The sequence below is a fragment of the Hyperolius riggenbachi genome, chromosome 9 (genome assembly GCF_040937935.1).
Source record: "Hyperolius riggenbachi isolate aHypRig1 chromosome 9, aHypRig1.pri, whole genome shotgun sequence".
In the NCBI taxonomy this organism is placed as follows: domain Eukaryota; kingdom Metazoa; phylum Chordata; class Amphibia; order Anura; family Hyperoliidae; genus Hyperolius; species Hyperolius riggenbachi.
This window is the reverse complement of record NC_090654.1, coordinates 187339154-187354422: the sequence shown is the minus strand read 5'-3', so window position 1 is coordinate 187354422 and position 15269 is coordinate 187339154. Positions and strand designations below refer to the sequence as shown.

General features: G+C 44.4%; 1 protein-coding gene and 1 long non-coding RNA gene across 4 annotated transcripts in view; both read left to right on the top strand.

Annotated features, from left to right (window-relative positions):
* The window catches only part of PRICKLE2 (prickle planar cell polarity protein 2), a 500639-nt gene that overhangs the window by 87340 nt on the left and 398030 nt on the right, over positions 1–15269 (top strand). The window lies entirely within an intron of this gene.
* LOC137532838 (uncharacterized) overlaps positions 3912–15269 on the top strand; it is a 165509-nt gene continuing 154151 nt past the window's right edge. Inside the window, exon 1 of the long non-coding RNA XR_011024018.1 lies at positions 3912–4244. This is a non-coding gene — a long non-coding RNA (uncharacterized lncRNA). The remainder of the gene's footprint in view (positions 4245–15269) is intronic.

The following is a 15269-nucleotide window of genomic DNA, read 5'->3' as shown; positions in this document are numbered from 1 at the left end:
GGTGTGGGATATAGTTGTTCCACTGGCCACAGGGAGCGCTGCAAGAGCTGTGCCTGTTGTGCCACAGTGGCTTCACCCCACATGACCACGCTCCTGTCTGCTTTCCCCTCCCACCTGATAGTGCTCATAGAAGTGAGTAATTGGCCAACACAGTCTTTGATAACAGAGGTACACACTAGGATAATGTTGAGAAATACTGCTATAAAATGACTAAGAAATGATCATAGCCTGAGTATCAACCATACAAGCAGGGAGCTAGCATTATCATTGTAAGCTTTTATGTATGAAAAGTAAAGGATGCAAAATGTATACTTAGGGCCCTTTCACACTGTGTGCATTGCGCTGCATCGCAACAGACAACATCATCACATTGCAACGCAATCATATTCCTATGGGGCTCTCACATTGCCTGTGGTGTGGTGCTGTTTGTTTACTTTACAGCAGCAGTGAAGCATACTTTTGTTGTACTGTATGCTTCACTGTATAGTTGCACTGCACATCTAATACGCAATGCGATTTTTCAGCAACCTGCATAGTGTGAATTACACAGATTGCAATTACAAGCTATGACACAGTAGAAGACCTTACTCAGTTCAGTTTACAATCTAAGACGTGGGAATTACAGAATACAGTAATAGGGGTCAGCAATGGGGAGGCTCGTTGTTTCTCTCATGAGAGATGTAAACATCACATTTTCAAAAATACATTTTCATTTTAGCTTGTGTTTATTAGGCAGAAGTAACCTGAAATGCACAGTAGAGGGCACTCTCTGACACGTGTCAGCCCCCTCCTGCAGGCATGCTTTTACTGGAGGCTTCCTGAAGTTTAGCTGAATTGTGAAACAAAAATAATTACCTCAGTCGAATCATTCTACCTGTAAAATAAATAGGCTTTTTAATTAAAATCTAATCATTGTCTTGTTTAGTCGCTGCAAATTTATGCTGGCAATTTTAGAGCCTGTTTTTCCTTCTGATAATGTCATAGTTCACTCGTGTGTGAAATATGCCAATTGTAAATGCATCAATTAAGGGTAAATCTTAAAAATAGATGTAATACTTAATTTTACTAGACGTTCTCCTAAAATCTAAACAGGTGTTACGTTGTCTACTTAAACCTAAGGGCCTGAGCCCAGTGATGCAATTGTGTCCGCTTTTCAGTTACACATCACTGTTACAGATGCTGAAAAGCGGACAGAAGCGGACACAGCTGCGTTAGTGGGCTCAGGCCAGGGCCGAATTTACCCATAGGCACTCTAGGTGAGTGCCTACAGATGGCCGATTTATAAAAGGCTGCTCTTTGGCTGCCCCAAAGTGGCCCCTCTGCTCCCCCTCCTCTTCCCCTCCCTTTGCAGAGCGCGAGCAGTAATGTGAAGAGACTCACCGGCTTCCGATGTTCCATTGATGACATGGATTCAACAGTGGCAACACGTCCAGCGCTGTCTCTATGGCTACAGTTATGGGTCTCTCTGCGTGTGATCCGGCTTCTTGTAATAGCGAGTCACATGATGTGTTAGCTGGCTTACCTATACTCGGGCACCTATAATTGGCTAACCTATACTGGGGCACATACAGCTGGCTACCTATACGGGGCACCTATTGCTGGCTAACCTATACTGGGGGACCTATAGCTGGCAAACTTATACTGGTTGCTGTGGCAGGAGAAGTAAAGTGTCGGCACTACACTATTAGCGCTAAGTTTAGAAGGATATGGCATATGACACACACCTCTTCATCCACACTTCTGGTATTGAAATTGAAATCTGATTGTTTCCCTCTCCTCTCTTTTACTACATTCAAACTTATACTGGGACACTTATAGCTGGCTAACCTATACTGGGGCACCTATAGCTGGCTAACCTATACTGGGGCACCTATGTCTGGCTACCTATACTGGGGCACCTATAGCTGGCTACCTATACTGGGGGACCTATAGCTGGCTAACCTATACTGGGGCACCTATAGCTGGCTAACCTATACTGGGGCACCTATGTCTGGGTTCCTATACTGGGGGACCTATAGCTGGCTACCTATACTGGGGGACCTATAGCTGGCTAACCTATACTGGGGCACCTACAGTATATCTGGCAAGCTTATACTGAGGCACTTATAGCTGGATAATCTATACTGGGGCACCTATAGCTGACTAAATTATACTGGGGCACCTATTGCTGGCAGGGTGGGGGGGAGCACATCTGAATGTCTATGGGGGGTGCGGGGTGTGGCCTGTGCTTAGGGGCCGGGCTTAGGGCAATAGGCACCTGAGCTCTAAATCCAGCCCTGGCTCAGGCCCTTACTGATGTATGAAATTCTGTTATAGCTAAAACTATGATAAAAATACTCTTTTCTTGGATGTCATGGCTCTATCTTCTAGCTAAGGGGTGTGGCCTAAAGCAAAACATTTTTGGCCAAAGTCAAAAGTGGGTGTGACAAATATGGCTAATATCATGTACTCCCTTTATAGCCCCCCCCCCCCTTTGATGGGAGGGTTGAAGGATTGGGGTGCCGAGCGTTTTGCTGCAAATTTGGGGGGATATGGGGGGAAAGGAGTCGTCAGGATGTGGACGGAGCTCACCATTATGAAACTCTGTACTCTATACAGTGCTGCAGAAGATGTCAGTGTTATATAAATACACAATAATAATATGGTAGGGCATTGGACTATGGTACGATTAGACTGTGAGCTCCACTGAGGACAGTAAGAAAAGGGGGACATATAAAAGAGGGGGATGCATAGGAGGAGGAGGGCAGGGTAAAGAGGTAGAGGCACAAGAGAGCCTGGTGGGAGAAGAGAAATGGCAGGAAGACCTCTCACCAGGACTGCAGGCATCACCAGTGCTGTTTGGCAGGGACATGCTTTTAAAAGAAGCCACTAAAATCTGAAAAGAGGAAAGGGTCATGAAGGAAGACAACAGGGTGAGAGGGGGAGCTGGGAAAAGAGATAAGATTACCTGCAATCAAACTAATCTAAATTGCCTGGAGCTTGCTTCTCTGCTCACTACAGAAGTCAGCTATCAGCACCTGTATCACTGGCTTCTGCAGCAGCAGACTGCCCTGCATTATTGATTAATTACTCTGATCAGGATAAATAATCAATAGTCCAGGGCACTCTGGTATTACAGCATCCAGTGCACATGGCTTCTAATGACAGTCAACTTCTGAAGCACTAAACACATCCTGCCACCTCTCCCTGCTAATGTTCTGCACAGCAATAATTCTCTCTACTCACCGTGCTGCTCTGCACATTCACTCACTGCAGGCTGTGTGTAGAGAGCGAGGAGACACATTGTGACACATGACAGGAAGGTGTGGGTGGGGGGGTTACATCTAGTGCTGGAAGTAATACAGTCCCCTGCACTGCCTGCTGCTGTTGAATTTCACCCAAACTATGCCAATGCACAGCACCTCTAGTCACACCCCTGCCATAAATCCAGTCACACTTCTACAGCACCTCCAGTCACTCCTCTGCCTTATCGTATTCCGCAAAGCAGCACATTTGCAATCAATGGAAATCACAAACATGCCACTATGATTGCATTGTGATTAATCCCATAGGTGCAGCGCTGAAAGTGCGGCAGAGAATCATGAGGGCAGCCAGGCAGTTTTTATTGTTTAAAAGACAATACATATGTCCGCCTCTATATAGCTTCCAGTTCAGGTGTGCTTTAACATCAGACCTGCAGATTGTAAGTGGTTGCTCTAGGCAACTGCTCCTCTTCAGCTCCAGTTCACTCTGTCCCTGTCTTTGTGAATCACTTCCACAGTCCATTATGTCTCATATAAAACAGACAATATATGACCTGCCAGTAAGACATCCCATAGAACGCAGGGCTTGCTCAGTATTCATTATACATGCAAAGCAGATTTCTGTGAACCTCTTCCTCCTTCATATTAATTGCCCATTATAAGGCTGCTTTGTACTCCTTGTTAATATATAGATCTTTACAACTCTTTGTGTTTCCTCCATTAGCACTCATTTGATATCATTATGTTGTTTGTGTTAGGCACATTCCATAATTAAAAAGTTAGAGAGGTCAGGTAGCTGGGCGATGCAGATAGCCGGAGCATGATGAACACTGGATTATATCTAAGAAATGACTGCCATGGCAACAAGAGGAGCGATGCTGGCTGCCTCTTGTCTGATTACAGGAAGTGCAAATTGGAGGCATGAATGCAAAAAGGCTTTGTGGGGGCGAGAGAGACGTGTATTGTCACCCAATCAGCGCTGGGCCTGTGCAAATGTTCAAGGTACGGCATGGCAGTTACCTCCATTCAGGGTTGGAGTATCTATCTATCTATCTATCTATCTATCTATCTATCTATCTATCTATCTATCTATCTATCTATCTATCTATCTATCTGTTTATTTGTCATATCCAACTATATAGGTTTCGCTTTGTTTCCTTTTTTACTTTCTTTGTCATAGCTAACATGATCCATTTGTTATCCATCCCACTGTTGTCATTTTCACATGAGAAGCTGTCTCAGGAATTTGTTCATTTTCAGCAACTTAAAAGCTTAAAGAGGAACTTCAGCCTAAACAAACATACTGTCATTAAAGAGAATCTGTATTGTTAAAATCGCACAAAAGTAAACATACCAGTGTGTTAGGGCAGGGGTCCCCAACCTTTTCCGGCCCGGGGACCACTTTCTGACCAAATTTTTCTCCGGGGCCCGCGGGGAGGGGGGCGCGTTGGGGGGGGGGGTGTAGCGACCTAGTGGACAGTGTCGTGCACAGCGGGTTACCGGGGGGGGGGGGGGGTGTCATAGCTAGCATAGTTGCCTCAGTATAGGGAGTTTGGTTGCCCCAGTATGGCTAGTACAGTTACCCCAGTATAGCTAGTAGAGTGCCCAGTAAAGCTAGTATAGTGCCCAGTAAAGCTAATAGAGTGCCCAGTGTAGCTAGTATAGTGCCCAGTATGGGTAGGTAGTGCCCCAGTATAGCTAGTATGCCCCAGTATAGTTAGTATGCCCCAGTATAGCTAGTATAGTGCCTCAGTATAGCGCCCCAGTATAGCTAGTAAAGCCCCAGTACAGCCAGTATAGTGCCCAGTATAGCTAGTAAAGCCCCAGTACAGCCAGTATAGTGCCCAGTATAGCAAGTATAGTGCCTCAGTATAGCTAGTATGCCCCAGTATAGCTAGTATAGTGCCCCAGTATAGCTAGTATGCCCCAGTACAGCCAGTATAGTGCCCACTACGCCTAGTATAGTGCCCAGTATAGCAAGTATAGTGCCCCAGTATAGCCCCCAGTATAGCAAGTATAGTGCCCCAGTATAGCAAGTATAGTGCCCCAGTATAGCAAGTATAGTGCCCCAGTATAGCTAGTATAGTGCCTCAGTATAGCAAGTATAGTGCCTCAGTATAGCTAGTATAGTGCCCAGTAAAGCTAATAGAGTGCCCAGTGTAGCTAGTATAGTGCCCAGTATGGGTAGGTAGTGCCCCAGTATAGCTAGTATGCCCCAGTATAGTTAGTATGCCCCAGTATAGCTAGTATAGTGCCTCAGTATAGCGCCCCAGTATAGCTAGTAAAGCCCCAGTACAGCCAGTATAGTGCCCAGTAAAGCTAGTAAAGCCCCAGTACAGCCAGTATAGTGCCCAGTATAGCAAGTATAGTGCCTCAGTATAGCTAGTATGCCCCAGTATAGCTAGTATAGTGCCCCAGTATAGCTAGTATGCCCCAGTACAGCCAGTATAGTGCCCACTACGCCTAGTATAGTGCCCAGTATAGCAAGTATAGTGCCCCAGTATAGCCCCCAGTATAGCAAGTATAGTGCCCCAGTATAGCAAGTATAGTGCCCCAGTATAGCAAGTATAGTGCCCCAGTATAGCTAGTATAGTGCCTCAGTATAGCAAGTATAGTGCCTCAGTATAGCTAGTATAGTGCCTCAGTATAGCAAGTATAGTGCCCCAGTATAGCCCCCAGTATAGCAAGTATAGTGCCCCAGTATAGCAAGTATAGTGCCCCAGTATAGCAAGTATAGTGCCCACTACGCCTAGTATAGTGCCCAGTATAGCAAGTATAGTGCCCCAGTATAGCCCCCAGTATAGCAAGTATAGTGCCCCAGTATAGCAAGTATAGTGCCCCAGTATAGCAAGTATAGTGCCCCAGTATAGCAAGTATAGTGCCCCAGTATAGCTAGTATAGTGCCTCAGTATAGCAAGTATAGTGCCTCAGTATAGCAAGTATAGTGCCCCAGTATAGCAGCACACACCTCCTCCCACCCCCCCCCCCCCCCCAACCCGCGGCCGCCGCTGCAGTTACCTTGGCCAGCGGTCTCTCTTATTCCCCTCTCTCTCTCTTCCCAGCGTGTGAGTAACAGCGCGCCCTACGGCTGCTGTGATAGAGAGGGAGGAATCAGGAAGGTGAGAGCGGTTCCCATAGTAACGGCGCGCCGCTACAGGGAGCCGCTCTTTCTCTCCTGTTTTCCCCTCTCTCTATCACAGCAGCCGCAGGGCGCGCTGTTGTGACACACACTGGGAAGAGAGAGAAGGGAGAATATAAGAGACCACGCGGCCGCCAGAGGTAACGGAGCGGCGGCCGCGGAGGGGGCGGGGCGGGCAGACAAGAGGACAGTCCCGCGTCCTGCGGACCACCAGTGGGCCGCGGACCACAGGTTGGGGATCCCTGTGCTAGGGGACATCTCCTATTACCCTCTGTCACAATTTCGCCGCTCCCCGCCGCATTAAAAGCAGTCAAAAACAGTTTTAAAAAGTTTGTTTATAAACAAACAAAATGGCCACCAAAACAGGAAGTAGGTTGATGTACAGTATGTCCACACATAGAAAATACATCCATACACAAGCAGGCTGTATACAGCTTTCCTTTTGAATCTCAAAAGATCATTTGTGTGTTTACCTTCTGTCCCCAGCTTCTCTCATGCACTGAACATTACAGGCTTCCTGCAGACAGCTCTGCCTGTGTTTGTAATTCCTCAGTATGTGTCAGCCAGCTACTTTCACAGCCTAATGCTGGATACACACGTTGCGTTTCCGCGTCGATGCGGCGCTCGATTCGCGTCGATTCGATTATTTCCAACATGTCCGATTCGCGGTTCGATGGATCGTTAGGTCGATTTGCCATACTTTACATGGCATTCGACCTAAAAATAATCGAAATGCGCTCGGAAATGCTCGGAAATAATCGAATCGACGCGAATCGAACGCTGCATCGAACGCGGAAACGCAACGTGTGTATCCAGCATAACAGAGGAGGATTTTTATCCAGCTCTCTTCTATCACTGATAAGATAGCAGAGAAGCTGCTGGCTTTTGTAAATAAAACACACACTGGAGTGTGCATAGAGGAACAGACCAGCACGGAAGAGTTGGCAGCCTTCCAGACACAGGCCGACAAGTCTGACAGGGGAAAGATACATTGATTAATTACAGAGACCGTGATAGTACAAAGTGCTGCAGTGAGCCAGAACAGATTAGAATAGGTTTAGGAACTTGTAGGATGGTAGAAAAAACGTTGTAATTTTTGTTACAGAGTCACTTTAAGTTATATTAGTTATGTTAATTAAAATAGATAGGTAATATAATCTCTTACCCAACTTGTTTTAAAAGAACAGGCAAATGTTTGATTTCATGAGGGCAGCCATCTTTTTGGTTGAAAGGAGGTGACAGGGAGCATGAGACACAATTCCAACTGTCCTGTGTGCTGATCACCCCTTCCAATTGCTAGGCAACGTGAATAACAACATAGGAAATCCCATCATGCTTTGCACAGCATCAGGGAAAAAAAGCTGAGACAGTTTTCTTTGATAGGGCGAAGCTTAGCTTTTGTACAGCTAAAAATAAGGCTTATGTAAGAAAAACAAAGTTGTGATGCTGTGAAACTGTTAAAGAAACACCAAGCCTTTTCAGTGCTGCTGAGTAGATTTTTAGTCTGGAAGTTCAATTTAATATACAACACCATGCAAACTGTATTTTAAGGTTAATCACCCTGTTCTCAGCATTCCACTGATGAGATCTCCCTTCAGTCAGGGGCACCACTAGCTACTTAATATTGTGGGAACTTTTGACTACCTAATACTAAGGGACATCTGTAGTTATGTATGATGGGTAAGGTAGAAGTGACAGCTGGGAGAGCCAGCACACTTGCAGTGCGTTTCGATTGGAGTTTGTAGGTCCATGGAGGATGAAGTCTAGGGTGCCAGGATTCTGTGCCTATAGACTCCTGTGAGGTAAATCCAGGCCTGACTGCACAGTAAAGGTGGCCACACACCATACAATTTTTTAAATATCTATTCAATTCAAGAATAGCAATACATTTTCTGACTGATTGTAACAATTCAAAAATCTGACGTGTTTTTACTTCACATTGCTTTTTAGTATTAATGCCCTACCTGAAACGCTGCGTCCCTAGCGGCTAAACACTCAATTAATCCCCCCAAACTTTCCAGGTCGTGGATTTTGCTGCCCGGGGGAGGCAGAGCTTTGGGCTGTAGCTCTGCCTCCAGTCCAATCAATCTGCGCTGATCGCCGCCTTCCCCCCTCTCAGTGAAAGAAAACTGAGAGGGGTGGGGAGAGATGGAGATCTGCGCAGATTGACAGATTAGAGGCAGAGCTACTGCTCAAAGCTCTGCCTCTATGCGGAAGTGATCCCCAAATCTTCCCCAGGGGATTTCGGGGAGGGATTAATTGAGTGTTAAGCTGCAAGGATGCGGCCCTTCAGGTAGGGCATTAATACTAAAAAGGACTGTGTAGTTTTTGTGAGGGTTCAGTCTCTCTTTAAACTGGAACTTTTATTGACTCAAGTATAAGTCTACCCAGCAAAGTTAATGGCTTTACCTGGGGATCAGGAAGAATTAACAGCTGCATTTGGGGACCAGGATGGATTAATGACAGCACTGTATACAGTATTGCAGCCATTATCCCCACCTGTCCCTTAATTGCAGCCAACAACTCCTCCACACCCCCAAGTGCAGCAATTATTCACTCCCTTCCTGCAGCCCAGTATTTTTCCCATTGCCCCTTTCCTTGTTAATTGTTCAGACCTGTGTTTTCTTGGCATTTCCTTTATCAAGAAAGTGTCACTTACTACTGGGTAAATTGCTGCAATTGGGAATGTCACTAATTGTACACACATTATTCATTGTGCTCAGTGTTGTCCGTGACTCGTGTATAAGTCGACCCTTATACTTTTATTTAGTGAGTCTGACCTAAATGTCTAAAACTAGAGGCGATGTGCCTGTATATATGTGTTTTTTTTTACCTAGATTTCTAGACTTATAGTCAAGTATATACAGTATTGATGCTCACATTTGTTTTGCTTTTGATGTGACTCTGATTAGGAAAAACTACCCAAACTGAAACCATTGTTCCTTATATCTGGCTCTTTTAGTCAGAGCTGCCAACACAAGTTACCATTGCTAAAGCTGAAAAGGAGCAGGTGCTACAGAGTACTCAGTGATATCATGGAAAACCTGAACCCCAAAGATTTTTGAAAATGGCCAAATGATTTGCATATTCATTCATGATGCGTTATGGGGATAACTTCCTGCTAATGTGACACTGATTACTATGAAATTACTTCTGCATGTTTTTTTTTGTTGTTGTTGTTGTTATTTTTTTTTTATTTATTTGGGCAGAGGACCTTCTTCATTATTTTTAGCCTGCTACAAATATATTAATTGTCTTTTTTTAGTTTTCCATGACGTAAATGAGAAATACCCATACTGCCCCAGTCCTGTAATCCTGCCCATTTTTACAATTCCAATCCACCTGGTGGTGCCTATCCACTGAAAAAGGCCCTGAAATGTGCTGATTTTATAGAGATAATCAACAATGTATTCATTTTTTCAACTCTATGCTGATGAGAATCAGCAGTAACTGCATTTGATTGGCCCAATTTCAAGCACCATACAAATTGAAATCAGCTATGCATCAACGTGGAAGCATATTTCATTGGTCCTTTTCACTTGTGTATGAAGTATTTCTGTAGTGCTGTTTTTTTCTAGATTCTCATTTCCAGTGTCTGGGCTGGGCATTCTCCAGAAACTAAGGAAGCAAAACAAAAAATAGAAAAAAAAATTAATAATAAAACGTTATTATGCTGTTGCTATTTTATATATATATCAATGTTTCTAATTGTACAGTGTGTCTGGATTTTTTGGGACATAAAGGAATGATTTGCATGTTCCTTGACTTTACTGATGCAGTGCATTAGTAGTAACTATAAGGACAATCTACACATGACATCCATATTACTGCTAATATTTTTCTATTGATGTGCAACGCCTGTGATCAGGCAAAGCTAGCTGAAATTACACCAGCTCCTCCTATATTGGGCTATAGTAGTTACTCCCTAACCATATCTGACATTTGCATATTCGCACACTGTCTAATTGATACAGTGAGGGGGCAAATCCTCCTTATGTGAAGCTGAATACATGCAAATGCCTTCTGTTCTAGGAAGGCAAAATTGTGCATAGTTTTTCTTGCAGATGATCATTTTAGCTCTTTTTGTCCTGCTGCAGGAATATTTGTGGTTTTGGATCAATATGGCTTAAACAGTTGTAAACTCTCCCTTGTAAGTCCATATGGCCAACATGAATGATCACTATTGTTCAGTATCTCCTGATGGTCCTCTGTTTGTCATTTGTTCCCCATCGAACAGAACAGCCTGCTCAACTGTAGCAGAGTAGCCTGTCTGTACAGCAGTCATTCCTGAAACTATCACCCAGAAAGGTCAATAATGATGTTCCCAAGCAACAGTATCAAAATGTCTATAGAGGACAGAGTTCATTTTATCTAGCCAAAGTTCAGTGTCACAATCCTATAACCCATTTTAAACAAATGGACAGAGAAGTGTTTTTATTTTCAAATCAAATGTACTGATAATTGACCCAAGTAGCTCCTAGAGGCTGTTGGGAGACATATGTAGAGAGCGCACTTCTCTTGCGCAGGCTGGCCGTGACCGGTTGAAGTTACAGGACCCAGTACCGGCGATACAGAAGGCTGAGGACGGCGGCATGGGAGCGATCCGTGCGCATGGGGTTGGAGGAAGCCCCAGGTATGTATAAGGCTCAACGCACACCATACAATCTTGGTTGTTCAATCTTACCACTTTCATGTAGTATAAGAGCTTATCCAATCAATCATGCAAGGTATTCTCAATCTGTTGGCCCTAATGGCCCGTACTCACGGGCTGCAAATGTTGCCTGTCGCCAGCACACGTGAGCGTGTGGGCGACAGGCCGGCGACAGCTCCTCGCGAGGTCCCTCCGCGTACACACGCGGAAGAGGGACCAGCGGCGAGGCGGAAGCTGTCGCCGACGTTCCTCCTCCCTCCGCCGGAAGCTCCATATACTTTAATGGAGGTTGCTGTCGCTAGTCCGCGTACTCACGCGGACTAGCGACAGTTGCGGCGGAGGTGCGGCGGCGACTGTCGCCATGCGATTGAAACTTTCAATCGCATGGCGACATGAGCGACGGGCGACAGTTCGGGGTGCGTGCGCGTGCAACGGCCCATACTCACGGGCGACCTGTCGCCGCAACACGCGCGCGCCGCGTGTTGAGGCGACAAAAGTCCCTCGTGAGTATGGGCCATAATACTACATGGATTTGGTAAATCTGTACAAACAAGATTGTATGGTGTGTGTTGAGCTTATGACTTTTATTTTGTATGGTCTCTGGTACACTTTAAATCTGAAAGTTTACCTGGATTTCTACTTTAACCTCACAGCAAAAGGTGTGAATGGTGATCTACCTTCACAGACAGATGGGAGCAGCATATTAGCTGCTCAGCCCCGGATTTACTCATCTCAGGAGACTAATTTCCCTGTAGTCTCCAACGAATTCCGGCAGTAGCTAAACATCAGTTTTTTCCTCCAGGAACTTATTTTTCAGTCTTTGAAATAAGAATAATCCTATATAGCTCCAGGCTAATACCTCCTGAGCTTTAGCGAATTGACACATCCATTTGATTGGCCAGGGCTGCTGTGTTCAGTAAGAGCATCTGGGCTTAATGTAAATCCTTACTAATTAAATTCTTATTAAGTGGAAGAAAAAAGCTGCCCTCCACTTATCCTCTTCTGCCACGCACCATGTCCACCCCAACTTACATATGCTAGGACCAACGGGCAAAAACATAACTAGTGTCCATGTGATTAAAAAACTGTACAGAAAAATAAGGTCCTGCCAGGCATACAAGACAAGACAAGACAAATAACATTTATATTGCGCTTTTCTCCTTGCGGACTCAAAGCGCCAGAGCAGAGCAGCAGCCACTAGGGCGCGCTCTATTGGCAGTAGCAGTGTAAGGGAGACTTGCCAAAGGTCTCCTACTGAATAACTAACTAACTATAACTAACTGATGCTAAAAATGATCAATTTGCAGCCAGCAAATTTACAAGGCTGATTGTGTGCTCAAAGTGCACTTTTGTGCAAGTATCGGTTCTCCGCTTGTACCATGCATTGCCTATAATTTCTCATCTTGCTGCATAAATAGATAGTACAGAGCAGTAGCTCTTGTTACTTTTAACACTTTGACTGATCAAGTGATTGGCAGGATAAATCTGATATATCCTGTAGATTGTAGGCCTTCAAGGGCAGAGACATCCCCCTAGCGATTCTTGTTTATTCTATAGTTTACCACATGGACCCTCTTGCTTTTGGAGTTTGTTATACATTTTACTCATGTTGCATTTGTCGCTGTAATTACTATGTCTGCCATTTATGTTTTTTTGTACCAGCATCTATATTTGGTTTATACCAATGTATTATTATGTACCCCGTGTTTGTTTCTTACTTTGTACAGAGCCACAGAATATGTTGCCACTTTATAAGTCAATAATAATGATTATAATAATGGACGTGTACCAGCAATCGTGCTCTCAAACTGCACATTAACGATGTATGTGTTTGTACTTGTGTTGCTGGATGTCCTGATTGTACACTTCTCATGTATGTGTTTGTTTTATTTTATGGACAGCACTACAGAAGATGTGGGTGCTATATAAATTACGGTAATAATGATAATATTGGGTGTTTTGAGCTGCCCTAATGGAGCTGCACTTTCTTCTGAGCAAAAGTGGAGTTTCAGGTATGGTACCTGTAAATATTTTGCTTAGGAACATATGAAATCTGTGACTTTTTTTTTTCTTTTTACATTTCTTTTTCCAATTTCCTATTTTATTCATTTTTTGACTGACAAATTAATAAACATGGCAAGTGTTCCTGTTTTACTCCCATATTAAAACGTAAGGCTATTTTCACACTATACACATAATTGTGTTGCATATTCTGAAAAACAGGTTTGCAACTAAGAGTTGAACAGTGCTTACTGTTGCCCTATGAGACGCATATGGTAAAGCACACAGTCCATTATGTATGCTTGCACTGCAACCATTAGTGCACGTTGCCTGGTAACACACATGGTGCTGTGTGTCATTATGACAGAATCCGCTGCATGCCACCACTAATGTGCATATATGAATGTGCCATTACAATATATTGCATTATCCAGTGCAGCGCAACAGATGCAGTTCACACTGCATCCTATAGGCTACTTTCACAGGCAAGACAACGATTGTGCTCAGGAGAAAACTGTGCAGCAAATGAATCCCACTAATGGAAACGGTCATCACCATTTCTGTTATTGCAATGTAGTGGAAAAGAGCCCTTATGGAAGCCTAGTTAAAGCACACCTGAACTCTGCTTAAAACTGACTTTTACTTACCTGGGTCTTCTTTAATTTCCCCTCCCCCCCGTAGTCCATTAGGACCCTCTGGGTCCCCTCCGTTCTCCCACTGGCAGCTCCGTAAGATGTGCAAGTGGAGCTCCAGTTGCGCCGACTGCGCATGCCATCCCGTTCGCGAGCCCTTCTGGATTGTGCTCCCATCGCCGGGAGTGTTCTGTGCATATGCAGTTAATTCTTTTGCGAACAGCACATGCACAAACTGCTCCTGCTGATGGGAGAGAGATCGAGAAAGGCGTGCAGATGGGACCACGCATGCACAGTCAGCACAACTTGAGTTACAGTCACCCACCTTATGGAGCTGCCAGCGGGACAACGGAGTACCCAGAGGATGCTGAGGGGCCTCATGGATACTACAAGGGACTAGAAGAAGCCTCACGTAAGTAAAAGTCAACAGTTTTTGAGCACAGTTCAGGTGTACACTGGGGGGGTTCAGTCTCAAAAATATATCTCATGAATTCCCTCTACTTATCTTATCTACTTTATCACCTTTTCTAAAAAATAACTTTCCACACAAAAAGAAAAAAAATCACTCAAAATAAGTTCATGATCAACTTACCGTTGATATTTTTTCTGGCCTTATTTGTAGCATTTTGTTTTGCTTGTTGGTTGTTTGACCACTTCATACCAGCAGTTTTTGGCCCCTTAAGGACCATAGACTGCTGGTACCCCAAAACACAGCTTACCAATGAATGGCTGCACAGACCCACTGGTCACGCCGCTCACCCATCGCCGCATGCCCCTCGCTCTGCCGTCAATATGAAGGCAGAGCTCAGTTAGCCAGTCAGGAGCCGATTTCATTGGCTCCTGACCCTGTCATCAATTAAATCGGCTCCTGATTGGCTCACAGGGCTCTGCTGTCATATTGACAGCAGGGCGAGTGAGGTTTGGCGCGGCAGAGCGTCGTGATCTCCGGGAGTGGCAAGAACGCGCGGAGGCGAAGTTGAAATCTATGTCCTGTCAGAAATAAGAGACCACAAACAGGACATAGATTTCAACTAGCGCGGTCCAGAAATGTTTAAAAGATGTAAAATAGATGAAGTGGAAAGAAGAAGTTAAAGAAAAAGCAGATGAGGGTCTTAATGCCCTAGGTTTCTCAAGCATTATCACTTTTCATTTTAGTTTTTATTTATTTATTATTTGCTCTTTGACACTGAAATCTATGGAAAATCTTTAGAATCACATTGCTGCACTGTTCGATACAGTACAATGCTATGGGCCATTGATCTACTGGCGCTTCCCCAATCCACTGAAATTTTCCATCTGGTCCAATTGTCATTTTGTTCGGTTTTTGCCACAAATCAGAGAAAATTACAATAGATGAGGCTCATTGCACTACACATCTCCAGCAGATTGGATCGGAGTGATCAGATCTGCCGGTACTAGTTGATACAAGTGCACGGCCTGCTTGACTTAATTTTTTTTTTTTTTTTGCTCCTACCTAATACGCAAACAAAGATCACTACAGTCTCCCTTTGAGATTCCCATGGATGTTTATCTAATGAGCTCACTTTAATCAAATTTTTATTTGGTTGTAAACAAACAGCCAGCCTTCCCAGACATGAAATGGT